General features: G+C 46.1%; 9 non-coding genes and 1 pseudogene across 9 annotated transcripts; all 10 read right to left on the bottom strand.

Moving 5' to 3' along the window:
• Nucleotides 1-526: 526 nt before the first annotated feature.
• On the bottom strand, nucleotides 527-717 carry LOC130312357 (U2 spliceosomal RNA). The gene has a single exon (XR_008860486.1). It is a non-coding gene; the product is annotated as a U2 spliceosomal RNA (small nuclear RNA).
• Nucleotides 718-2817: 2100 nt separating this feature from the next.
• Nucleotides 2818-3008, bottom strand: LOC130312356 (U2 spliceosomal RNA). Its single transcript, XR_008860485.1, has one exon. It is a non-coding gene; the product is annotated as a U2 spliceosomal RNA (small nuclear RNA).
• Nucleotides 3009-5103: 2095 nt separating this feature from the next.
• LOC130312354 (U2 spliceosomal RNA) lies at nucleotides 5104-5294 on the bottom strand. The gene has a single exon (XR_008860484.1). It is a non-coding gene; the product is annotated as a U2 spliceosomal RNA (small nuclear RNA).
• A 2088-nt stretch (nucleotides 5295-7382) lies between these two features.
• Nucleotides 7383-7573, bottom strand: LOC130312353 (U2 spliceosomal RNA). The gene has a single exon (XR_008860483.1). It is a non-coding gene; the product is annotated as a U2 spliceosomal RNA (small nuclear RNA).
• Nucleotides 7574-9653: 2080 nt separating this feature from the next.
• Nucleotides 9654-9844, bottom strand: LOC130312352 (U2 spliceosomal RNA). Its single transcript, XR_008860482.1, has one exon. It is a non-coding gene; the product is annotated as a U2 spliceosomal RNA (small nuclear RNA).
• A 2082-nt stretch (nucleotides 9845-11926) lies between these two features.
• LOC130312368 (U2 spliceosomal RNA) lies at nucleotides 11927-12112 on the bottom strand. The gene has a single exon (XR_008860496.1). It is a non-coding gene; the product is annotated as a U2 spliceosomal RNA (small nuclear RNA).
• Nucleotides 12113-17501: 5389 nt separating this feature from the next.
• On the bottom strand, nucleotides 17502-17719 carry LOC130312369 (U2 spliceosomal RNA; annotated as a pseudogene).
• Nucleotides 17720-19815: 2096 nt separating this feature from the next.
• LOC130312351 (U2 spliceosomal RNA) lies at nucleotides 19816-20006 on the bottom strand. The gene has a single exon (XR_008860481.1). It is a non-coding gene; the product is annotated as a U2 spliceosomal RNA (small nuclear RNA).
• Nucleotides 20007-22096: 2090 nt separating this feature from the next.
• On the bottom strand, nucleotides 22097-22287 carry LOC130312349 (U2 spliceosomal RNA). The gene has a single exon (XR_008860479.1). It is a non-coding gene; the product is annotated as a U2 spliceosomal RNA (small nuclear RNA).
• A 2107-nt stretch (nucleotides 22288-24394) lies between these two features.
• LOC130312348 (U2 spliceosomal RNA) lies at nucleotides 24395-24585 on the bottom strand. The gene has a single exon (XR_008860478.1). It is a non-coding gene; the product is annotated as a U2 spliceosomal RNA (small nuclear RNA).
• Nucleotides 24586-26433: the final 1848 nt, after the last annotated feature.

Below are 26433 nucleotides of genomic sequence, written 5' to 3'. Positions count from 1 at the left end.
GCATGGTCAATGTACAGCAATGACACACCTGTGTGAACAGCCAGGAGACCCCCCCCCCCCCCATGTTATGTTACATAGTTACATAGTTAGTACGGTCGAAAAAAGACATATGTCCATCACGTTCAACCACGGGAATTAAGGGGTAGGGGTGTGGCGCGATATTGGGGAAGGGATGAGATTTTATATTTCTTCATAAGCATTAATCTTATTTTGTCAATTAGGAACATTCAGCACCCACCCGCTATCAAGGCAGCTGCCTATCATGTCATGCCCTACCTGCACAGGTGTGCTGGCTACTCAAATGATCCAATTAAGGAGGCCATTTAGTCAGCAGCAGCAGAAGTCCTGTGCCTGGACGCTCCAACAGGGGCCAGACACAAGCAGAAGCAGAAGCAGCAGAAGCAGCAGCAGCACCACCTTTTGTTTTTTGGCTGCAGCAGCAGCAAGGCCCACAGGGCTGGCTAGCTGGCTAGCCAGCAAGCAGGTAGCAATGAAAGTAGGAATCTTTCTTTTTAACCCTGTAAGGGGGTGGTGCACTGTACCCGAAGATACTGCCATATCGGGTCAATGCATAGGGCGACGGAAGCAAGCTTCGAAATCGGCCCCCGTTCTCAAAAATCCATTTAATATATGGTCCCCAGATAGGGGACGTATCAGATATTAAACTGATAAGAACAGATACTACACTTGATCTTAGCCAAAAGGCCGAGAAGCGATAACCGTGAAAGGGGCGGGCCCAACAAGGTCCCCTTCATGGGCACTATCACTGCTTGCTGTCAGGGAGGCTGCCAGACAATTTTCCATGCACACTCTGGGCTGGGGGGCTGGGGGGCAGTCAACCACCAGTACACACAGCAGAACCTAAACCCATACCATTATTGCTAAGCAGCAAGACAGGGGCCCATTGCACTCCCACGGGGCCTTTTTAAATGCAATCCATAACCCGGATTTGCCAGGAACCCTTCTTACTCCTCCTACTTGCATGTGACACTGGGCTTAGGATCTGCATAGGAAACACACACACAAGCACACACCTACCTTTGTTGCCTGCAGATGCCTCCTTGGCTGTCCCCAAACGGTATCAAACCAACACCCACGGGAAGCTGTAAGCATAGAGGACATGCCTGCACCCCATTGGACTTACCTGTGTGGGTTAAATCCGGGTTATTTGACAACCTATGGCGGTGATGGTTCTGCTCAGGCAGAGCAGTGCTGATGCTCCTCATAAAGCTGTCGCTGCTGTGAAGGTTCTAGGTGACATCACAAATCCCTTTGGTTACATACACAACAAAGCTGGGTTGTTGTTGTTTACACTCTGCAAGGCCTGTGGAAGTGAGTGACATCATAGCACTGTAGTTCTGAGGGTTCAAGATGGATGCAACAATCTCCTGTTGCTTCTATGAAGGCCGTAATAGACGACATCACCAAACAGCTCCATAGTCACATACACAGCAAAGGAGAGATGTTGTTTACACCTAGTGATGTCAGTGGTATTGAGTGACATCACAGCACAGTGCTAAGGCTCCTGGGCCTGGACACAGCAGCGGCTGCAATATCTCAACGGAGAATACGTTTATATCTATGTGTGTGTGTGCGCATATATATATATATATATATATATATATATATATATATATATATATATCTCCGCCGAAATCACTTTTAAACCCATTTCCACCTTTTTTTCCCTTCTCTTCCTCTTACTTTTTTTTCACGTTTTTTTACGTTTTTCTCCTTTTCGCCTCTTTTCTGGGCGTATTATTCTTCTTTTTCTTCTTTTTTTTCGTCTAATGCATACCCCATCAGTGCAGCAATGCTTATTCAATACCGCCAGCAGATGGAGACACTGGGGGATAATTTTCTAAGGATTTATACTGATTTTTCCTGTCTGAATTTGTCGCACAGAAAGTTGCAGGCCAAATATGTGTGACATTTCTGCGACTTTAGCTTCTAGAGCATTTTTACAACATTATACATAGGTGCTGAATACATAAAAAGCGACTGTTCAGCGACAGACAAGTCGCATCGGCTGAAAGTAGGCCAGAATGTCAGTCCATGTTGGAGCAGGTTTAGATACAGTCTAAAGCATAGATCTCAAAGTCTGTGCACAGAATTTAGCAAGGGCCTCGCACCTTCTGATGCATCAGGTAGGTGCACAATAGCATAGCCTAACCCTCTGTACTTTGGTCTATATTGATGCGGGACATAGACAGCCAGCTGATGACCAATCCATTAGTGCAATGGATGGCTGGAAGCATTTGTCTTTGCCTTTGCAATACCACAGAAGCAATGCATGGTCAATGTACAGCAATGACACACCTGTGTGAACAGCCAGGAGACCCCCCCCCCCCCCCATGTTATGTTACATAGTTACATAGTTAGTACGGTCGAAAAAAGACATATGTCCATCACGTTCAACCAGGGAATTAAGGGGTAGGGGTGTGGCGCGATATTGGGGAAGGGATGAGATTTTATATTTCTTCATAAGCATTAATCTTATTTTGTCAATTAGGAACATTCAGCACCCACCCGCTATCAAGGCAGCTGCCTATCATGTCATGCCCTACCTGCACAGGTGTGCTGGCTACTCAAATGATCCAATTAAGGAGGCCATTTAGTCAGCAGCAGCAGAAGTCCTGTGCCTGGACGCTCCAACAGGGGCCAGACACAAGCAGAAGCAGAAGCAGCAGAAGCAGCAGCAGCACCACCTTTTGTTTTTTGGCTGCAGCAGCAGCAAGGCCCACAGGGCTGGCTAGCTGGCTAGCCAGCAAGCAGGTAGCAATGAAAGTAGGAATCTTTCTTTTTAACCCTGTAAGGGGGTGGTGCACTGTACCCGAAGATACTGCCATATCGGGTCAATGCATAGGGCGACGGAAGCAAGCTTCGAAATCGGCCCCCGTTCTCAAAAATCCATTTAATATATGGTCCCCAGATAGGGGACGTATCAGATATTAAACTGATAAGAACAGATACTACACTTGATCTTAGCCAAAAGGCCGAGAAGCGATAACCGTGAAAGGGGCGGGCCCAACAAGGTCCCCTTCATGGGCACTATCACTGCTTGCTGTCAGGGAGGCTGCCAGACAATTTTCCATGCACACTCTGGGCTGGGGGGCAGTCAACCACCAGTACACACAGCAGAACCTAAACCCATACCATTATTGCTAAGCAGCAAGACAGGGGCCCATTGCACTCCCACGGGGCCTTTTTAAATGCAATCCATAACCCGGATTTGCCAGGAACCCTTCTTACTCCTCCTACTTGCATGTGACACTGGGCTTAGGATCTGCATAGGAAACACACACACAAGCACACACCTACCTTTGTTGCCTGCAGATGCCTCCTTGGCTGTCCCCAAACGGTATCAAACCAACACCCACGGGAAGCTGTAAGCATAGAGGACATGCCTGCACCCCATTGGACTTACCTGTGTGGGTTAAATCCGGGTTATTTGACAACCTATGGCGGTGATGGTTCTGCTCAGGCAGAGCAGTGCTGATGCTCCTCATAAAGCTGTCGCTGCTGTGAAGGTTCTAGGTGACATCACAAATCCCTTTGGTTACATACACAACAAAGCTGGGTTGTTGTTGTTTACACTCTGCAAGGCCTGTGGAAGTGAGTGACATCATAGCACTGTAGTTCTGAGGGTTCAAGATGGATGCAACAATCTCCTGTTGCTTCTATGAAGGCCGTAATAGACGACATCACCAAACAGCTCCATAGTCACATACACAGCAAAGGAGAGATGTTGTTTACACCTAGTGATGTCAGTGGTATTGAGTGACATCACAGCACAGTGCTAAGGCTCCTGGGCCTGGACACAGCAGCGGCTGCAATATCTCAACGGAGAATACGTTTATATCTATGTGTGTGTGTGCGCATATATATATATATATAATATATATATATATATATATATATATATATATATATATTTCTCCGCCGAAATCACTTTTAAACCCATTTCCACCTTTTTTTCCCTTCTCTTCCTCTTACTTTTTTTTCACGTTTTTTTACGTTTTTCTCCTTTTCGCCTCTTTTCTGGGCGTATTATTCTTCTTTTTCTTCTTTTTTTTCGTCTAATGCATACCCCATCAGTGCAGCAATGCTTATTCAATACCGCCAGCAGATGGAGACACTGGGGGATAATTTTCTAAGGATTTATACTGATTTTTCCTGTCTGAATTTGTCGCACAGAAAGTTGCAGGCCAAATATGTGTGACATTTCTGCGACTTTAGCTTCTAGAGCATTTTTACAACATTATACATAGGTGCTGAATACATAAAAAGCGACTGTTCAGCGACAGACAAGTCGCATCGGCTGAAAGTAGGCCAGAATGTCAGTCCATGTTGGAGCAGGTTTAGATACAGTCTAAAGCATAGATCTCAAAGTCTGTGCACAGAATTTAGCAAGGGCCTCGCACCTTCTGATGCATCAGGTAGGTGCACAATAGCATAGCCTAACCCTCTGTACTTTGGTCTATATTGATGCGGGACATAGACAGCCAGCTGATGACCAATCCATTAGTGCAATGGATGGCTGGAAGCATTTGTCTTTGCCTTTGCAATACCACAGAAGCAATGCATGGTCAATGTACAGCAATGACACACCTGTGTGAACAGCCAGGAGACCCCCCCCCATGTTATGTTACATAGTTACATAGTTAGTACGGTCGAAAAAAGACATATGTCCATCACGTTCAACCAGGGAATTAAGGGGTAGGGGTGTGGCGCGATATTGGGGAAGGGATGAGATTTTATATTTCTTCATAAGCATTAATCTTATTTTGTCAATTAGGAACATTCAGCACCCACCCGCTATCAAGGCAGCTGCCTATCATGTCATGCCCTACCTGCACAGGTGTGCTGGCTACTCAAATGATCCAATTAAGGAGGCCATTTAGTCAGCAGCAGCAGAAGTCCTGTGCCTGGACGCTCCAACAGGGGCCAGACACAAGCAGAAGCAGAAGCAGCAGAAGCAGCAGCAGCACCACCTTTTGTTTTTTGGCTGCAGCAGCAGCAAGGCCCACAGGGCTGGCTAGCTGGCTAGCCAGCAAGCAGGTAGCAATGAAAGTAGGAATCTTTCTTTTTAACCCTGTAAGGGGGTGGTGCACTGTACCCGAAGATACTGCCATATCGGGTCAATGCATAGGGCGACGGAAGCAAGCTTCGAAATCGGCCCCCGTTCTCAAAAATCCATTTAATATATGGTCCCCAGATAGGGGACGTATCAGATATTAAACTGATAAGAACAGATACTACACTTGATCTTAGCCAAAAGGCCGAGAAGCGATAACCGTGAAAGGGGCGGGCCCAACAAGGTCCCCTTCATGGGCACTATCACTGCTTGCTGTCAGGGAGGCTGCCAGACAATTTTCCATGCACACTCTGGGCTGGGGGGCAGTCAACCACCAGTACACACAGCAGAACCTAAACCCATACCATTATTGCTAAGCAGCAAGACAGGGGCCCATTGCACTCCCACGGGGCCTTTTTAAATGCAATCCATAACCCGGATTTGCCAGGAACCCTTCTTACTCCTCCTACTTGCATGTGACACTGGGCTTAGGATCTGCATAGGAAACACACACACAAGCACACACCTACCTTTGTTGCCTGCAGATGCCTCCTTGGCTGTCCCCAAACGGTATCAAACCAACACCCACGGGAAGCTGTAAGCATAGAGGACATGCCTGCACCCCATTGGACTTACCTGTGTGGGTTAAATCCGGGTTATTTGACAACCTATGGCGGTGATGGTTCTGCTCAGGCAGAGCAGTGCTGATGCTCCTCATAAAGCTGTCGCTGCTGTGAAGGTTCTAGGTGACATCACAAATCCCTTTGGTTACATACACAACAAAGCTGGGTTGTTGTTGTTTACACTCTGCAAGGCCTGTGGAAGTGAGTGACATCATAGCACTGTAGTTCTGAGGGTTCAAGATGGATGCAACAATCTCCTGTTGCTTCTATGAAGGCCGTAATAGACGACATCACCAAACAGCTCCATAGTCACATACACAGCAAAGGAGAGATGTTGTTTACACCTAGTGATGTCAGTGGTATTGAGTGACATCACAGCACAGTGCTAAGGCTCCTGGGCCTGGACACAGCAGCGGCTGCAATATCTCAACGGAGAATACGTTTATATCTATGTGTGTGTGTGCGCATATATATATATATATATATATATATATATATATATATATATATATATTTCTCCGCCGAAATCACTTTTAAACCCATTTCCACCTTTTTTTCCCTTCTCTTCCTCTTACTTTTTTTTCACGTTTTTTTACGTTTTTCTCCTTTTCGCCTCTTTTCTGGGCGTATTATTCTTCTTTTTCTTCTTTTTTTTCGTCTAATGCATACCCCATCAGTGCAGCAATGCTTATTCAATACCGCCAGCAGATGGAGACACTGGGGGATAATTTTCTAAGGATTTATACTGATTTTTCCTGTCTGAATTTGTCGCACAGAAAGTTGCAGGCCAAATATGTGTGACATTTCTGCGACTTTAGCTTCTAGAGCATTTTTACAACATTATACATAGGTGCTGAATACATAAAAAGCGACTGTTCAGCGACAGACAAGTCGCATCGGCTGAAAGTAGGCCAGAATGTCAGTCCATGTTGGAGCAGGTTTAGATACAGTCTAAAGCATAGATCTCAAAGTCTGTGCACAGAATTTAGCAAGGGCCTCGCACCTTCTGATGCATCAGGTAGGTGCACAATAGCATAGCCTAACCCTCTGTACTTTGGTCTATATTGATGCGGGACATAGACAGCCAGCTGATGACCAATCCATTAGTGCAATGGATGGCTGGAAGCATTTGTCTTTGCCTTTGCAATACCACAGAAGCAATGCATGGTCAATGTACAGCAATGACACACCTGTGTGAACAGCCAGGAGACCCCCCCCCATGTTATGTTACATAGTTACATAGTTAGTACGGTCGAAAAAAGACATATGTCCATCACGTTCAACCAGGGAATTAAGGGGTAGGGGTGTGGCGCGATATTGGGGAAGGGATGAGATTTTATATTTCTTCATAAGCATTAATCTTATTTTGTCAATTAGGAACATTCAGCACCCACCCGCTATCAAGGCAGCTGCCTATCATGTCATGCCCTACCTGCACAGGTGTGCTGGCTACTCAAATGATCCAATTAAGGAGGCCATTTAGTCAGCAGCAGCAGAAGTCCTGTGCCTGGACGCTCCAACAGGGGCCAGACACAAGCAGAAGCAGAAGCAGCAGAAGCAGCAGCAGCACCACCTTTTGTTTTTTGGCTGCAGCAGCAGCAAGGCCCACAGGGCTGGCTAGCTGGCTAGCCAGCAAGCAGGTAGCAATGAAAGTAGGAATCTTTCTTTTTAACCCTGTAAGGGGGTGGTGCACTGTACCCGAAGATACTGCCATATCGGGTCAATGCATAGGGCGACGGAAGCAAGCTTCGAAATCGGCCCCCGTTCTCAAAAATCCATTTAATATATGGTCCCCAGATAGGGGACGTATCAGATATTAAACTGATAAGAACAGATACTACACTTGATCTTAGCCAAAAGGCCGAGAAGCGATAACCGTGAAAGGGGCGGGCCCAACAAGGTCCCCTTCATGGGCACTATCACTGCTTGCTGTCAGGGAGGCTGCCAGACAATTTTCCATGCACACTCTGGGCTGGGGGGCAGTCAACCACCAGTACACACAGCAGAACCTAAACCCATACCATTATTGCTAAGCAGCAAGACAGGGGCCCATTGCACTCCCACGGGGCCTTTTTAAATGCAATCCATAACCCGGATTTGCCAGGAACCCTTCTTACTCCTCCTACTTGCATGTGACACTGGGCTTAGGATCTGCATAGGAAACACACACACAAGCACACACCTACCTTTGTTGCCTGCAGATGCCTCCTTGGCTGTCCCCAAACGGTATCAAACCAACACCCACGGGAAGCTGTAAGCATAGAGGACATGCCTGCACCCCATTGGACTTACCTGTGTGGGTTAAATCCGGGTTATTTGACAACCTATGGCGGTGATGGTTCTGCTCAGGCAGAGCAGTGCTGATGCTCCTCATAAAGCTGTCGCTGCTGTGAAGGTTCTAGGTGACATCACAAATCCCTTTGGTTACATACACAACAAAGCTGGGTTGTTGTTGTTTACACTCTGCAAGGCCTGTGGAAGTGAGTGACATCATAGCACTGTAGTTCTGAGGGTTCAAGATGGATGCAACAATCTCCTGTTGCTTCTATGAAGGCCGTAATAGACGACATCACCAAACAGCTCCATAGTCACATACACAGCAAAGGAGAGATGTTGTTTACACCTAGTGATGTCAGTGGTATTGAGTGACATCACAGCACAGTGCTAAGGCTCCTGGGCCTGGACACAGCAGCGGCTGCAATATCTCAACGGAGAATACGTTTATATCTATGTGTGTGTGTGCGCATATATATATATATATATATATATATATATATATATATATTTCTCCGCCGAAATCACTTTTAAACCCATTTCCACCTTTTTTTCCCTTCTCTTCCTCTTACTTTTTTTTCACGTTTTTTTACGTTTTTCTCCTTTTCGCCTCTTTTCTGGGCGTATTATTCTTCTTTTTCTTCTTTTTTTTCGTCTAATGCATACCCCATCAGTGCAGCAATGCTTATTCAATACCGCCAGCAGATGGAGACACTGGGGGATAATTTTCTAAGGATTTATACTGATTTTTCCTGTCTGAATTTGTCGCACAGAAAGTTGCAGGCCAAATATGTGTGACATTTCTGCGACTTTAGCTTCTAGAGCATTTTTACAACATTATACATAGGTGCTGAATACATAAAAAGCGACTGTTCAGCGACAGACAAGTCGCATCGGCTGAAAGTAGGCCAGAATGTCAGTCCATGTTGGAGCAGGTTTAGATACAGTCTAAAGCATAGATCTCAAAGTCTGTGCACAGAATTTAGCAAGGGCCTCGCACCTTCTGATGCATCAGGTAGGTGCACAATAGCATAGCCTAACCCTCTGTACTTTGGTCTATATTGATGCGGGACATAGACAGCCAGCTGATGACCAATCCATTAGTGCAATGGATGGCTGGAAGCATTTGTCTTTGCCTTTGCAATACCACAGAAGCAATGCATGGTCAATGTACAGCAATGACACACCTGTGTGAACAGCCAGGAGACCCCCCCCCATGTTATGTTACATAGTTACATAGTTAGTACGGTCGAAAAAAGACATATGTCCATCACGTTCAACCAGGGAATTAAGGGGTAGGGGTGTGGCGCGATATTGGGGAAGGGATGAGATTTTATATTTCTTCATAAGCATTAATCTTATTTTGTCAATTAGGAACATTCAGCACCCACCCGCTATCAAGGCAGCTGCCTATCATGTCATGCCCTACCTGCACAGGTGTGCTGGCTACTCAAATGATCCAATTAAGGAGGCCATTTAGTCAGCAGCAGCAGAAGTCCTGTGCCTGGACGCTCCAACAGGGGCCAGACACAAGCAGAAGCAGAAGCAGCAGAAGCAGCAGCAGCACCACCTTTTGTTTTTTGGCTGCAGCAGCAGCAAGGCCCACAGGGCTGGCTAGCTGGCTAGCCAGCAAGCAGGTAGCAATGAAAGTAGGAATCTTTCTTTTTAACCCTGTAAGGGGGTGGTGCACTGTACCCGAAGATACTGCCATATCGGGTCAATGCATAGGGCGACGGAAGCAAGCTTCGAAATCGGCCCCCGTTCTCAAAAATCCATTTAATATATGGTCCCCAGATAGGGGACGTATCAGATATTAAACTGATAAGAACAGATACTACACTTGATCTTAGCCAAAAGGCCGAGAAGCGATAACCGTGAAAGGGGCGGGCCCAACAAGGTCCCCTTCATGGGCACTATCACTGCTTGCTGTCAGGGAGGCTGCCAGACAATTTTCCATGCACACTCTGGGCTGGGGGGCAGTCAACCACCAGTACACACAGCAGAACCTAAACCCATACCATTATTGCTAAGCAGCAAGACAGGGGCCCATTGCACTCCCACGGGGCCTTTTTAAATGCAATCCATAACCCGGATTTGCCAGGAACCCTTCTTACTCCTCCTACTTGCATGTGACACTGGGCTTAGGATCTGCATAGGAAACACACACACAAGCACACACCTACCTTTGTTGCCTGCAGATGCCTCCTTGGCTGTCCCCAAACGGTATCAAACCAACACCCACGGGAAGCTGTAAGCATAGAGGACATGCCTGCACCCCATTGGACTTACCTGTGTGGGTTAAATCCGGGTTATTTGACAACCTATGGCGGTGATGGTTCTGCTCAGGCAGAGCAGTGCTGATGCTCCTCATAAAGCTGTCGCTGCTGTGAAGGTTCTAGGTGACATCACAAATCCCTTTGGTTACATACACAACAAAGCTGGGTTGTTGTTGTTTACACTCTGCAAGGCCTGTGGAAGTGAGTGACATCATAGCACTGTAGTTCTGAGGGTTCAAGATGGATGCAACAATCTCCTGTTGCTTCTATGAAGGCCGTAATAGACGACATCACCAAACAGCTCCATAGTCACATACACAGCAAAGGAGAGATGTTGTTTACACCTAGTGATGTCAGTGGTATTGAGTGACATCACAGCACAGTGCTAAGGCTCCTGGGCCTGGACACAGCAGCGGCTGCAATATCTCAACGGAGAATACGTTTATATCTATGTGTGTGTGTGCGCATATATATATATATATATATATATATATATATATATATATATATTTCTCCGCCGAAATCACTTTTAAACCCATTTCCACCTTTTTTTCCCTTCTCTTCCTCTTACTTTTTTTTCACGTTTTTTTACGTTTTTCTCCTTTTCGCCTCTTTTCTGGGCGTATTATTCTTCTTTTTCTTCTTTTTTTTCGTCTAATGCATACCCCATCAGTGCAGCAATGCTTATTCAATACCGCCAGCAGATGGAGACACTGGGGGATAATTTTCTAAGGATTTATACTGATTTTTCCTGTCTGAATTTGTCGCACAGAAAGTTGCAGGCCAAATATGTGTGACATTTCTGCGACTTTAGCTTCTAGAGCATTTTTACAACATTATACATAGGTGCTGAATACATAAAAAGCGACTGTTCAGCGACAGACAAGTCGCATCGGCTGAAAGTAGGCCAGAATGTCAGTCCATGTTGGAGCAGGTTTAGATACAGTCTAAAGCATAGATCTCAAAGTCTGTGCACAGAATTTAGCAAGGGCCTCGCACCTTCTGATGCATCAGGTAGGTGCACAATAGCATAGCCTAACCCTCTGTACTTTGGTCTATATTGATGCGGGACATAGACAGCCAGCTGATGACCAATCCATTAGTGCAATGGATGGCTGGAAGCATTTGTCTTTGCCTTTGCAATACCACAGAAGCAATGCATGGTCAATGTACAGCAATGACACACCTGTGTGAACAGCCAGGAGACCCCCCCCCCCCCCCCATGTTATGTTACATAGTTACATAGTTAGTACGGTCGAAAAAAGACATATGTCCATCAAGTTCAACCAGGGAATTAAGGGGTAGGGGTGTGGCGCGATATTGGGGAAGGGATGAGATTTTATATTTCTTCATAAGCATTAATCTTATTTTGTCAATTAGGAACATTCAGCACCCACCCGCTATCAAGGCAGCTGCCTATCATGTCATGCCCTACCTGCACAGGTGTGCTGGCTACTCAAATGATCCAATTAAGGAGGCCATTTAGTCAGCAGCAGCAGAAGTCCTGTGCCTGGACGCTCCAACAGCGGCCAGACACAAGCAGAAGCAGCAGAAGCAGCAGCACCACCTTTTGTTTTTTGGCTGCAGCAGCAGCAAGGCCCACAGGGCTGGCTAGCTGGCTAGCCAGCAAGCAGGTAGCAATGAAAGTAGGAATCTTTCTTTTTAACCCTGTAAGGGGGTGGTGCACTGTACCCGAAGATACTGCCATATCGGGTCAATGCATAGGGCGACGGAAGCAAGCTTCGAAATCGGCCCCCGTTCTCAAAAATCCATTTAATATATGGTCCCCAGATAGGGGACGTATCAGATATTAAACTGATAAGAACAGATAAGGTTTCAACAAAATTTTATTGAATAAATAAGAAACCATACAAAATTTAAAATGCAAAATAATAAAAGGTTCACAAAAGTTTTAAAATACAAATAATAAAACCAGTAATAAAAGGAGAAAAAATAAAAATGGCAGGATAAAACATTATACAAATGTCATAAAAACTGATTATACTGTTATTTCGTTCCATAGAGGCAGACACCACATGGATGCTGCCTCGCTGGCCCCCAACTGTTTCTTGTCTCTTAGGTAATAGATGTACATCTCACTCAGGGCCAGCTTTATACAGTTTTTAACATCAATAAAATCATGTTTAAAAAGTAAGATGTTCCTAACTTTCCAGATGGCATTTTTAAAACAATTAATAATCATCCAGCAGATCATCTGCTGTTTAAAATTGGGGCAGTTAAAAAGACCGTAAAAGACACATTCGTGATTAAAATCTTTTAGGCCGCAGGCCCACTTCAAAAGTGGGCCTACCTTCCTCCAAAGCTCCCGTGCAAAAGGGCAGTTCCAAAATATGTGCAGCACCGTTTCGTCCACTCCGCAGCCATCTCTCGGGCACTTGGCTCTCGCCACCAGTCCTCGCCTGTGCTGAAACTCACGAGTAGGGAGGCACTGGTGGACGATTGCCCAGGCAAGATCCCTGTGTACATTCGCCAGAAACTTCCCGTACACGTTCCGCCATACCTTTTTGGATCTTGCCTGTGTGAAATTGGACACTGCCAGGGTAACCTCACTCCGCCTGAGGACCTTTGATACCTTTCTCTGGTCCCCCAGTATGTCAGGCTCCAAATCTTGGAGACCTAGGAGCCTGACTGTCTTTTCCAACACCACATAATGTTTTGGGGGACACAGAAGCACCGGAGCGTTCAGAGGGATGCGCAACCATCTTTTAAAAACCATGCCCGCAGCGTACCTTAAAAAGCAGCTAAAAATGCCATCGGATTTAATAATTTTAAAACAGAAACAGAAATACTTTATGTAAAAGAAAGTAAAAAGGTTAGGAACATCTTTCCCGCCATTATCTTTACTTTTGTACATAAAATCACGCTTTAATTTCTCCATTTTTGAACCCCATAAAAAAGTAAAAACAATTCTAGTTACTTTTTTAATGTATAAAATAGATGGAGGAAATACCATGGCAATGTATAGCATAATAGGGAGTAAAACCATCTTTATTATTAAAATCTTCCCCTCCATGGTAAGGTTTCTAAGATTCCACATTAAAATCTTCTTCTCCATCTTAGCTATAGCTGAATCCCAGTTAGGGCTCCCATCATTGACCTGGTTAAAAACAATACCTAAAACTTTAATTTGATCCTGTTGCATTGTGACTCCTGGGGTGATGGATGAATCCCAGGAGCCAATATAAAAACAGTCACATTTATCTGTGTTTAGCTTAAAACCAGAGACCTCGCAGAAATAGCTGGTGTTCCTCAATGCCCCCCTCATGGATGGAGAGTCCGGGCACAGTATGGTGACATCATCCATGTACCCCAACACCTTTAGATGGGTCCCTCCTCCACCAGGTATCGGTACGCCTCTTACTACCCGGTCTTTTCTGAGGAGGGCCATCAGTGGTTCGATTGCGCAAATAAAAAGGAGTGGGGACAGGGGGCAGCCCTGTTTGACACCTGATAAAAGAGGAACACCGCTGGTTAAAAAGCCATTAACAGAGACTTGACTAAAACAGGATCGGTATAAAAGCATGATTCGGCTTAAAATCGTTTCAGGCACTGCCATCTTTTTAAGAACTAAAAACAGGTATTCATGGGAGACCCTATCAAAGGCTTTTTCAAAGTCTAAGGATAAAATTGCTACAGTTTGATTTCTATCCTTAAAATACCATAAAACATCTCTTAAAATATTTAGGGATTCAGCTATAGACCTTCCAGGTACCCCACAAACCTGATTTGGGTGAATTAATTTATGAATAAAAGGTTTAAAACGGACAGCTAATAACTTGGCTAAAACTTTATAATCAACATTTAAAAGTGTGATGGGGCGCCAATTTTTTAGCATATCCTTTTCACCCTTTTTAAAAAGTAATGATACAATCCCCCTCCTCCAGGAAGGGGGAAGTTCATTAACAATAAAAGTTTCTTTATACAATAAAACCATATCATCCTTTAAAATATCCCAAAAAGCTAAATAAAATTCGATGGGTAAACCATCTTCCCCAGGGGCCTTCCCACTAGAAAAACTTTTAAAAACAAATAAAAGTTCATCTAAGTTAAGATCACGGGATAAAACCTCCTGGTCTAAAACATCTAGCTTAAAATCAAGGGAATTAAGAACATGTTCTAAAAAGGATGGATTAAGATCTTTCTTATTAAAAAGAAGCTGGTAGAAGTTAAAAACTGCATCTAACATGCCTTTTGGAGTGGATTCACCCTCAAGGTTTTGGATGATATCCCTCCTATTCATCACTTTTTTAAAAAAGAAACGGGAACATTTCTCGCCCTCCTCCAGGTGCTGCACATGTGAGTTAAAAATGATTTGTTTCCCTTTCTTTTCTATGGCATGTTTTATTTCAGTTTTAAGGTTTAAAATATCATTTTCTACATCCATACCAGCTTCTTTCAATTTAAAAAGTACATTTAAACGCATGTTAAGAACATAAAACCACTGTTTTTCCATTTTTGCCTTCTTCTTACCTGCTTTGATAAAAAAAAATCTGATTTTAGATTTGGTGCCCTCCCACCAGTGCAGCATAGGCTCGTGGGGTTTTCTTTGTGATTGCCAGCATTGGTAGGTCCGCACAAACTCCTCTTTTATCTCAGGGTCCTCTAGGAGTGTGGTGTTTAATCTCCAGAGGCCCCTTTTTGCTTTTTGCTCCCCCTCTAGCTCCAGGCCCACCAAGAGGAGCTTATGATCAGAGAAGATATTCTGCTCGAGCGTGCATTTCAGGGGTTTAAAAGCTCTAGAGGAAAAAATAAAATCGATTCTGGAGCTCACTCTTCCATTGGACCATGTGGCGCCTGGGTCCTCCGGCAAGAGATCCTTCCAGCAATCTTTCAAATTAAAATCATCAATAAAATTTTTAAGCAGGTAAGAAGTGCGGTCTTTACGATTAATATCCCCACCCTGCCGGTGTTCCCCATCACGTATGCAGTTAAAATCACCTCCCACCAGCAGGGGGGAAGACCCAACACAAAACAGTGGTAAAATTTCAAATAGTTCTGCCCGCTCCTGTTTATCAGGAGGGGCATACACATTTAAAACACGAATTAAAAGTCCATTAAAATATAGATGAATTAAAAGAGCTCTGCCAGGCACAATCTCAGTTACTGTATGAATAGAAAAGGACTGGCCTCGGCAGAGCAGCCCAACACCCACAGAACGACAGTCATTTGCACCGGACCATATGGATGGGCCCAGCTTCCAGTCTTCTTTTAAGTCTTTATAGTCCATTTTACTAGGGATTCCACATTCTTGTAGCAGGCAAAGGTCAAAGTCACATGTCTCTAGATAAGAAAATAAAGCAGCCCTGCGATCAGGGCTCTTTAAGGACCTCACATTGAGTGAGGCAATTTTTACAGGGATAGGCATAGTTTATGGAGAGTCCGTGCTTGGAGAATCAAAGTCAATAATAAGCTGCGTACCGTCATCCCCCGCCTGCGGGGTCATCAGCTCCTTGATGTTCTGAGGGTCGGAGCTTGAGATCGATGATGCCCCGACCCTGAGCTCGCTCTCGTCCGAACTACGGCACGCCGCTTTCCTTTGAATGTCTTCCTCTTCTTCTTCTCTTTGTCTTTTAAATGTCACACTGCTGTCCATATCCTCTGTGTTGCTCTCACTCGATGTAATCTCTGGCCCCCGGCTGATGGATCTGCGTCTTCTTTCATCATTTGACGACTGGAACTGCTGCACAGGGGCCTGTGAGGCCTCTTTTCCGGAACCTTTGCCGCTACCTTGGGAAGTTTTCATCGCTTGTTCCCCAGCAAGCGTTGCTGAGGACTGTTGCTCCAACTTCCCCATCGATCGACGATGGCCAGTTTTACCCACCGGGTCCACTGCTGGCGGGGCAGTAAACCCTGGTTTGGCGCCACTTGTCTTCTTGGCCCTGTCCTGTATAGGCGGAGTAACAGGACCGGGCTCAGACCTGGCCACCTGGCTCCCCTTCCGGCGGGCTTTCACCGGGGCCTCTTCGTCCGGAGCAGGGCGACCCTGGGCCAAGCCAGTACCTGGCTTATGCTGCAATTTTGGGTCCACTTTTGCCCCCACCGAGGACCGTCGGCTGCCACCCGCCACAGGTGAGCCCCCTTCAGAAGTTTCGGCGGGCTCTTGAGCCAGGTAGGAAGTCGATCGACGTCTTTCAATTTCCCGGGCAGTAAACTCGATCACCCGCCCGGGCTTCGTGGAATCCCCATGGCCTCCCCCTAGCACTACCACCGGTGGGCCCCCCGATGGAGCACCAGAGGTCTTGGGCCTGGACCCATCAGTACCTGCCATCTGGGGTTTGGGCATCTTAAAAAAGGACGTCTTTTGTCCTGTCCCCTCTTTGGGTGGGCCCAGCCTTGACCCACCCATCGTAGTTTTTGCTTTATGGGGACAGGAATTAAAATCGTGATTTTCCTCTCCGCAGAGGTTGCACCTTATCGTATGGCTACATCTTGAGGCTATGTGACCTTCTTGGCCACACCTATTGCAGCGAATCACACGCTCCGCGCCGCAGGTCTCCTGGGTGTGGCCAAACCTCAAGCAATTTCGGCAATACATAGGCATTTGAGGATAGAACAGGAAGCCCCGAACTCTCCCGATGGCAAAATTTGGGGGCGGATGGCAAAGACCCCCAATACCACCGGGATCCTTACGGAGCTTGACCCAGAACTTCCTCTTGCCGTTCCAGAACCGCACGGAGTTCAAGATTTTGTTTGCGAATCGCACCTCTTCGCAGTATCGCCGAAGAAAAGTGGCTATATCCTCCGTGGTCACATGAGGGCTGTGCATAGCCACCACCAACGGTATATGTTCCTCACCATAGAGGAACTGGAACGAAAGACCGTCGAGTCGATCGTCCCTCTGGTCCGCACCAGACAAGGTTGCATAGATGTTATCGCAACACGCCGTGGCCGTGAAGGTGACGGTATACAGGCCACGGCTTTCCTGGTCATTTAGACACAGGATGTCCTCCCTATTGAGGCGGAAGTAGTCAAGAAGAATCACCTCCGCAATGAAGCGGAGGTTCTTCAACTGACGATGGCTCTCCGACACCTCTATGCGGATGGTATTTCGCATCGACTTTTCCCCAGAGGGGAAAGCCCAGGAGAACGGCATCTTCCACACCCAGGGACTAAGCCCCTTCCCCAATAGCAGCAGGGGCTCGGAATCCCGCTATAAAAGCGGAACCCTTACCCAAGGCAGAGGTCGGGGGTACCCTAGGTGCTTCCGAAGCTACAGGTAACGCTCAACGTACCGAAAATGCCTTCTGAGACACAAGGTCCCAGAGACAGGGGGATCGCAACCCGTTGTCCGTGGACTAAGCCCGCTCCCCAATAGCAGCAAGGGGGTGAAGTCCCTCCGTAAGGAGAGACAATCCCCCAAGGCCGAGAAGCGGGGTACCACAGACACCTTCCGACCAGACCAAATGCAGATACTACACTTGATCTTAGCCAAAAGGCCGAGAAGCGATAACCGTGAAAGGGGCGGGCCCAACAAGGTCCCCTTCATGGGCACTATCACTGCTTGCTGTCAGGGAGGCTGCCAGACAATTTTCCATGCACACTCTGGGCTGGGGGGCAGTCAACCACCAGTACACACAGCAGAACCTAAACCCATACCATTATTGCTAAGCAGCAAGACAGGGGCCCATTGCACTCCCACGGGGCCTTTTTAAATGCAATCCATAACCCGGATTTGCCAGGAACCCTTCTTACTCCTCCTACTTGCATGTGACACTGGGCTTAGGATCTGCATAGGAAACACACACACAAGCACACACCTACCTTTGTTGCCTGCAGATGCCTCCTTGGCTGTCCCCAAACGGTATCAAACCAACACCCACGGGAAGCTGTAAGCATAGAGGACATGCCTGCACCCCATTGGACTTACCTGTGTGGGTTAAATCCGGGTTATTTGACAACCTATGGCGGTGATGGTTCTGCTCAGGCAGAGCAGTGCTGATGCTCCTCATAAAGCTGTCGCTGCTGTGAAGGTTCTAGGTGACATCACAAATCCCTTTGGTTACATACACAACAAAGCTGAGTTGTTGTTGTTTACACTCTGCAAGGCCTGTGGAAGTGAGTGACATCATAGCACTGTAGTTCTGAGGGTTCAAGATGGATGCAACAATCTCCTGTTGCTTCTATGAAGGCCGTAATAGACGACATCACCAAACAGCTCCATAGTCACATACACAGCAAAGGAGAGATGTTGTTTACACCTAGTGATGTCAGTGGTATTGAGTGACATCACAGCACAGTGCTAAGGCTCCTGGGCCTGGACACAGCAGCGGCTGCAATATCTCAACGGAGAATACGTTTATATCTATGTGTGTGTGTGCGCATATATATATATATATATATATATATATATATATATATATATATTTCTCCGCCGAAATCACTTTTAAACCCATTTCCACCTTTTTTTCCCTTCTCTTCCTCTTACTTTTTTTTCACGTTTTTTTACGTTTTTCTCCTTTTCGCCTCTTTTCTGGGCGTATTATTCTTCTTTTTCTTCTTTTTTTTCGTCTAATGCATACCCCATCAGTGCAGCAATGCTTATTCAATACCGCCAGCAGATGGAGACACTGGGGGATAATTTTCTAAGGATTTATACTGATTTTTCCTGTCTGAATTTGTCGCACAGAAAGTTGCAGGCCAAATATGTGTGACATTTCTGCGACTTTAGCTTCTAGAGCATTTTTACAACATTATACATAGGTGCTGAATACATAAAAAGCGACTGTTCAGCGACAGACAAGTCGCATCGGCTGAAAGTAGGCCAGAATGTCAGTCCATGTTGGAGCAGGTTTAGATACAGTCTAAAGCATAGATCTCAAAGTCTGTGCACAGAATTTAGCAAGGGCCTCGCACCTTCTGATGCATCAGGTAGGTGCACAATAGCATAGCCTAACCCTCTGTACTTTGGTCTATATTGATGCGGGACATAGACAGCCAGCTGATGACCAATCCATTAGTGCAATGGATGGCTGGAAGCATTTGTCTTTGCCTTTGCAATACCACAGAAGCAATGCATGGTCAATGTACAGCAATGACACACCTGTGTGAACAGCCAGGAGACCCCCCCCCCCCCCCCCCCCCATGTTATGTTACATAGTTACATAGTTAGTACGGTCGAAAAAAGACATATGTCCATCACGTTCAACCAGGGAATTAAGGGGTAGGGGTGTGGCGCGATATTGGGGAAGGGATGAGATTTTATATTTCTTCATAAGCATTAATCTTATTTTGTCAATTAGGAACATTCAGCACCCACCCGCTATCAAGGCAGCTGCCTATCATGTCATGCCCTACCTGCACAGGTGTGCTGGCTACTCAAATGATCCAATTAAGGAGGCCATTTAGTCAGCAGCAGCAGAAGTCCTGTGCCTGGACGCTCCAACAGGGGCCAGACACAAGCAGAAGCAGAAGCAGCAGAAGCAGCAGCAGCACCACCTTTTGTTTTTTGGCTGCAGCAGCAGCAAGGCCCACAGGGCTGGCTAGCTGGCTAGCCAGCAAGCAGGTAGCAATGAAAGTAGGAATCTTTCTTTTTAACCCTGTAAGGGGGTGGTGCACTGTACCCGAAGATACTGCCATATCGGGTCAATGCATAGGGCGACGGAAGCAAGCTTCGAAATCGGCCCCCGTTCTCAAAAATCCATTTAATATATGGTCCCCAGATAGGGGACGTATCAGATATTAAACTGATAAGAACAGATACTACACTTGATCTTAGCCAAAAGGCCGAGAAGCGATAACCGTGAAAGGGGCGGGCCCAACAAGGTCCCCTTCATGGGCACTATCACTGCTTGCTGTCAGGGAGGCTGCCAGACAATTTTCCATGCACACTCTGGGCTGGGGGGCAGTCAACCACCAGTACACACAGCAGAACCTAAACCCATACCATTATTGCTAAGCAGCAAGACAGGGGCCCATTGCACTCCCACGGGGCCTTTTTAAATGCAATCCATAACCCGGATTTGCCAGGAACCCTTCTTACTCCTCCTACTTGCATGTGACACTGGGCTTAGGATCTGCATAGGAAACACACACACAAGCACACACCTACCTTTGTTGCCTGCAGATGCCTCCTTGGCTGTCCCCAAACGGTATCAAACCAACACCCACGGGAAGCTGTAAGCATAGAGGACATGCCTGCACCCCATTGGACTTACCTGTGTGGGTTAAATCCGGGTTATTTGACAACCTATGGCGGTGATGGTTCTGCTCAGGCAGAGCAGTGCTGATGCTCCTCATAAAGCTGTCGCTGCTGTGAAGGTTCTAGGTGACATCACAAATCCCTTTGGTTACATACACAACAAAGCTGGGTTGTTGTTGTTTACACTCTGCAAGGCCTGTGGAAGTGAGTGACATCATAGCACTGTAGTTCTGAGGGTTCAAGATGGATGCAACAATCTCCTGTTGCTTCTATGAAGGCCGTAATAGACGACATCACCAAACAGCTCCATAGTCACATACACAGCAAAGGAGAGATGTTGTTTACACCTAGTGATGTCAGTGGTATTGAGTGACATCACAGCACAGTGCTAAGGCTCCTGGGCCTGGACACAGCAGCGGCTGCAATATCTCAACGGAGAATACGTTTATATCTATGTGTGTGTGTGCGCATATATATATATATATATATATATATATATATATATATATATTTCTCCGCCGAAATCACTTTTAAACCCATTTCCACCTTTTTTTCCCTTCTCTTCCTCTTACTTTTTTTTCACGTTTTTTTACGTTTTTCTCCTTTTCGCCTCTTTTCTGGGCGTATTCTTCTTCTTTTTCTTCTTTTTTTTCGTCTAATGCATACCCCATCAGTGCAGCAATGCTTATTCAATACCGCCAGCAGATGGAGACACTGGGGGATAATTTTCTAAGGATTTATACTGATTTTTCCTGTCTGAATTTGTCGCACAGAAAGTTGCAGGCCAAATATGTGTGACATTTCTGCGACTTTAGCTTCTAGAGCATTTTTACAACATTATACATAGGTGCTGAATACATAAAAAGCGACTGTTCAGCGACAGACAAGTCGCATCGGCTGAAAGTAGGCCAGAATGTCAGTCCATGTTGGAGCAGGTTTAGATACAGTCTAAAGCATAGATCTCAAAGTCTGTGCACAGAATTTAGCAAGGGCCTCGCACCTTCTGATGCATCAGGTAGGTGCACAATAGCATAGCCTAACCCTCTGTACTTTGGTCTATATTGATGCGGGACATAGACAGCCAGCTGATGACCAATCCATTAGTGCAATGGATGGCTGGAAGCATTTGTCTTTGCCTTTGCAATACCACAGAAGCAATGCATGGTCAATGTACAGCAATGACACACCTGTGTGAACAGCCAGGAGACCCCCCCCCCCCCCCCCATGTTATGTTACATAGTTACATAGTTAGTACGGTCGAAAAAAGACATATGTCCATCACGTTCAACCAGGGAATTAAGGGGTAGGGGTGTGGCGCGATATTGGGGAAGGGATGAGATTTTATATTTCTTCATAAGCATTAATCTTATTTTGTCAATTAGGAACATTCAGCACCCACCCGCTATCAAGGCAGCTGCCTATCATGTCATGCCCTACCTGCACAGGTGTGCTGGCTACTCAAATGATCCAATTAAGGAGGCCATTTAGTCAGCAGCAGCAGAAGTCCTGTGCCTGGACGCTCCAACAGGGGCCAGACACAAGCAGAAGCAGAAGCAGCAGAAGCAGCAGCAGCACCACCTTTTGTTTTTTGGCTGCAGCAGCAGCAAGGCCCACAGGGCTGGCTAGCTGGCTAGCCAGCAAGCAGGTAGCAATGAAAGTAGGAATCTTTCTTTTTAACCCTGTAAGGGGGTGGTGCACTGTACCCGAAGATACTGCCATATCGGGTCAATGCATAGGGCGACGGAAGCAAGCTTCGAAATCGGCCCCCGTTCTCAAAAATCCATTTAATATATGGTCCCCAGATAGGGGACGTATCAGATATTAAACTGATAAGAACAGATACTACACTTGATCTTAGCCAAAAGGCCGAGAAGCGATAACCGTGAAAGGGGCGGGCCCAACAAGGTCCCCTTCATGGGCACTATCACTGCTTGCTGTCAGGGAGGCTGCCAGACAATTTTCCATGCACACTCTGGGCTGGGGGGCAGTCAACCACCAGTACACACAGCAGAACCTAAACCCATACCATTATTGCTAAGCAGCAAGACAGGGGCCCATTGCACTCCCACGGGGCCTTTTTAAATGCAATCCATAACCCGGATTTGCCAGGAACCCTTCTTACTCCTCCTACTTGCATGTGACACTGGGCTTAGGATCTGCATAGGAAACACACACACAAGCACACACCTACCTTTGTTGCCTGCAGATGCCTCCTTGGCTGTCCCCAAACGGTATCAAACCAACACCCACGGGAAGCTGTAAGCATAGAGGACATGCCTGCACCCCATTGGACTTACCTGTGTGGGTTAAATCCGGGTTATTTGACAACCTATGGCGGTGATGGTTCTGCTCAGGCAGAGCAGTGCTGATGCTCCTCATAAAGCTGTCGCTGCTGTGAAGGTTCTAGGTGACATCACAAATCCCTTTGGTTACATACACAACAAAGCTGGGTTGTTGTTGTTTACACTCTGCAAGGCCTGTGGAAGTGAGTGACATCATAGCACTGTAGTTCTGAGGGTTCAAGATGGATGCAACAATCTCCTGTTGCTTCTATGAAGGCCGTAATAGACGACATCACCAAACAGCTCCATAGTCACATACACAGCAAAGGAGAGATGTTGTTTACACCTAGTGATGTCAGTGGTATTGAGTGACATCACAGCACAGTGCTAAGGCTCCTGGGCCTGGACACAGCAGCGGCTGCAATATCTCAACGGAGAATACGTTTATATCTATGTGTGTGTGTGCGCATATATATATATATATATATATATATATATATATATATATATATATATATCTCCGCCGAAATCACTTTTAAACCCATTTCCACCTTTTTTTCCCTTCTCTTCCTCTTACTTTTTTTTCACGTTTTTTTACGTTTTTCTCCTTTTCGCCTCTTTTCTGGGCGTATTATTCTTCTTTTTCTTCTTTTTTTTCGTCTAATGCATACCCCATCAGTGCAGCAATGCTTATTCAATACCGCCAGCAGATGGAGACACTGGGGGATAATTTTCTAAGGATTTATACTGATTTTTCCTGTCTGAATTTGTCGCACAGAAAGTTGCAGGCCAAATATGTGTGACATTTCTGCGACTTTAGCTTCTAGAGCATTTTTACAACATTATACATAGGTGCTGAATACATAAAAAGCGACTGTTCAGCGACAGACAAGTCGCATCGGCTGAAAGTAGGCCAGAATGTCAGTCCATGTTGGAGCAGGTTTAGATACAGTCTAAAGCATAGATCTCAAAGTCTGTGCACAGAATTTAGCAAGGGCCTCGCACCTTCTGATGCATCAGGTAGGTGCACAATAGCATAGCCTAACCCTCTGTACTTTGGTCTATATTGATGCGGGACATAGACAGCCAGCTGATGACCAATCCATTAGTGCAATGGATGGCTGGAAGCATTTGTCTTTGCCTTTGCAATACCACAGAAGCAATGCATGGTCAATGTACAGCAATGACACACCTGTGTGAACAGCCAGGAGACCCCCCCCCCCCCCCCCCCCCCCCCATGTTATGTTACATAGTTACATAGTTAGTACGGTCGAAAAAAGACATATGTCCATCACGTTCAACCAGGGAATTAAGGGGTAGGGGTGTGGCGCGATATTGGGGAAGGGATGAGATTTTATATTTCTTCATAAGCATTAATCTTATTTTGTCAATTAGGAACATTCAGCACCCACCCGCTATCAAGGCAGCTGCCTATCATGTCATGCCCTACCTGCACAGGTGTGCTGGCTACTCAAATGATCCAATTAAGGAGGCCATTTAGTCAGCAGAAGTCCTGTGCCTGGACGCTCCAACAGGGGCCAGACACAAGCAGAAGCAGAAGCAGCAGAAGCAGCAGAAGCAGCAGCAGCACCACCTTTTGTTTTTTGGCTGCAGCAGCAGCAAGGCCCACAGGGCTGGCTAGCTGGCTAGCCAGCAAGCAGGTAGCAATGAAAGTAGGAATCTTTCTTTTTAACCCTGTAAGGGGGTGGTGCACTGTACCCGAAGATACTGCCATATCGGGTCAATGCATAGGGCGACGGAAGCAAGCTTCGAAATCGGCCCCCGTTCTCAAAAATCCATTTAATATATGGTCCCCAGATAGGGGACGTATCAGATATTAAACTGATAAGAACAGATACTACACTTGATCTTAGCCAAAAGGCCGAGAAGCGATAACCGTGAAAGGGGCGGGCCCAACAAGGTCCCCTTCATGGGCACTATCACTGCTTGCTGTCAGGGAGGCTGCCAGACAATTTTCCATGCACACTCTGGGCTGGGGGGCAGTCAACCACCAGTACACACAGCAGAACCTAAACCCATACCATTATTGCTAAGCAGCAAGACAGGGGCCCATTGCACTCCCACGGGGCCTTTTTAAATGCAATCCATAACCCGGATTTGCCAGGAACCCTTCTTACTCCTCCTACTTGCATGTGACACTGGGCTTAGGATCTGCATAGGAAACACACACACAAGCACACACCTACCTTTGTTGCCTGCAGATGCCTCCTTGGCTGTCCCCAAACGGTATCAAACCAACACCCACGGGAAGCTGTAAGCATAGAGGACATGCCTGCACCCCATTGGACTTACCTGTGTGGGTTAAATCCGGGTTATTTGACAACCTATGGCGGTGATGGTTCTGCTCAGGCAGAGCAGTGCTGATGCTCCTCATAAAGCTGTCGCTGCTGTGAAGGTTCTAGGTGACATCACAAATCCCTTTGGTTACATACACAACAAAGCTGGGTTGTTGTTGTTTACACTCTGCAAGGCCTGTGGAAGTGAGTGACATCATAGCACTGTAGTTCTGAGGGTTCAAGATGGATGCAACAATCTCCTGTTGCTTCTATGAAGGCCGTAATAGACGACATCACCAAACAGCTCCATAGTCACATACACAGCAAAGGAGAGATGTTGTTTACACCTAGTGATGTCAGTGGTATTGAGTGACATCACAGCACAGTGCTAAGGCTCCTGGGCCTGGACACAGCAGCGGCTGCAATATCTCAACGGAGAATACGTTTATATCTATGTGTGTGTGTGCGCATATATATATATATATATATATATATATATATATATATATATATATATATATATTTCTCCGCCGAAATCACTTTTAAACCCATTTCCACCTTTTTTTCCCTTCTCTTCCTCTTACTTTTTTTTCACGTTTTTTTACGTTTTTCTCCTTTTCGCCTCTTTTCTGGGCGTATTATTCTTCTTTTTCTTCTTTTTTTTCGTCTAATGCATACCCCATCAGTGCAGCAATGCTTATTCAATACCGCCAGCAGATGGAGACACTGGGGGATAATTTTCTAAGGATTTATACTGATTTTTCCTGTCTGAATTTGTCGCACAGAAAGTTGCAGGCCAAATATGTGTGACATTTCTGCGACTTTAGCTTCTAGAGCATTTTTACAACATTATACATAGGTGCTGAATACATAAAAAGCGACTGTTCAGCGACAGACAAGTCGCATCGGCTGAAAGTAGGCCAGAATGTCAGTCCATGTTGGAGCAGGTTTAGATACAGTCTAAAGCATAGATCTCAAAGTCTGTGCACAGAATTTAGCAAGGGCCTCGCACCTTCTGATGCATCAGGTAGGTGCACAATAGCATAGCCTAACCCTCTGTACTTTGGTCTATATTGATGCGGGACATAGACAGCCAGCTGATGACCAATCCATTAGTGCAATGGATGGCTGGAAGCATTTGTCTTTGCCTTTGCAATACCACAGAAGCAATGCATGGTCAATGTACAGCAATGACACACCTGTGTGAACAGCCAGGAGACCCCCCCCCCCCCCCCCCATGTTATGTTACATAGTTACATAGTTAGTACGGTCGAAAAAAGACATATGTCCATCACGTTCAACCAGGGAATTAAGGGGTAGGGGTGTGGCGCGATATTGGGGAAGGGATGAGATTTTATATTTCTTCATAAGCATTAATCTTATTTTGTCAATTAGGAACATTCAGCACCCACCCGCTATCAAGGCAGCTGCCTATCATGTCATGC

The sequence above is a fragment of the Hyla sarda genome, unplaced genomic scaffold, assembly GCF_029499605.1.
Source record: "Hyla sarda isolate aHylSar1 unplaced genomic scaffold, aHylSar1.hap1 scaffold_1714, whole genome shotgun sequence".
Taxonomy (NCBI): Eukaryota; Metazoa; Chordata; class Amphibia; order Anura; family Hylidae; genus Hyla; species Hyla sarda.
Note: the sequence above shows the minus strand (reverse complement) of the source record. Positions and strands in the feature narration are given on the sequence as shown.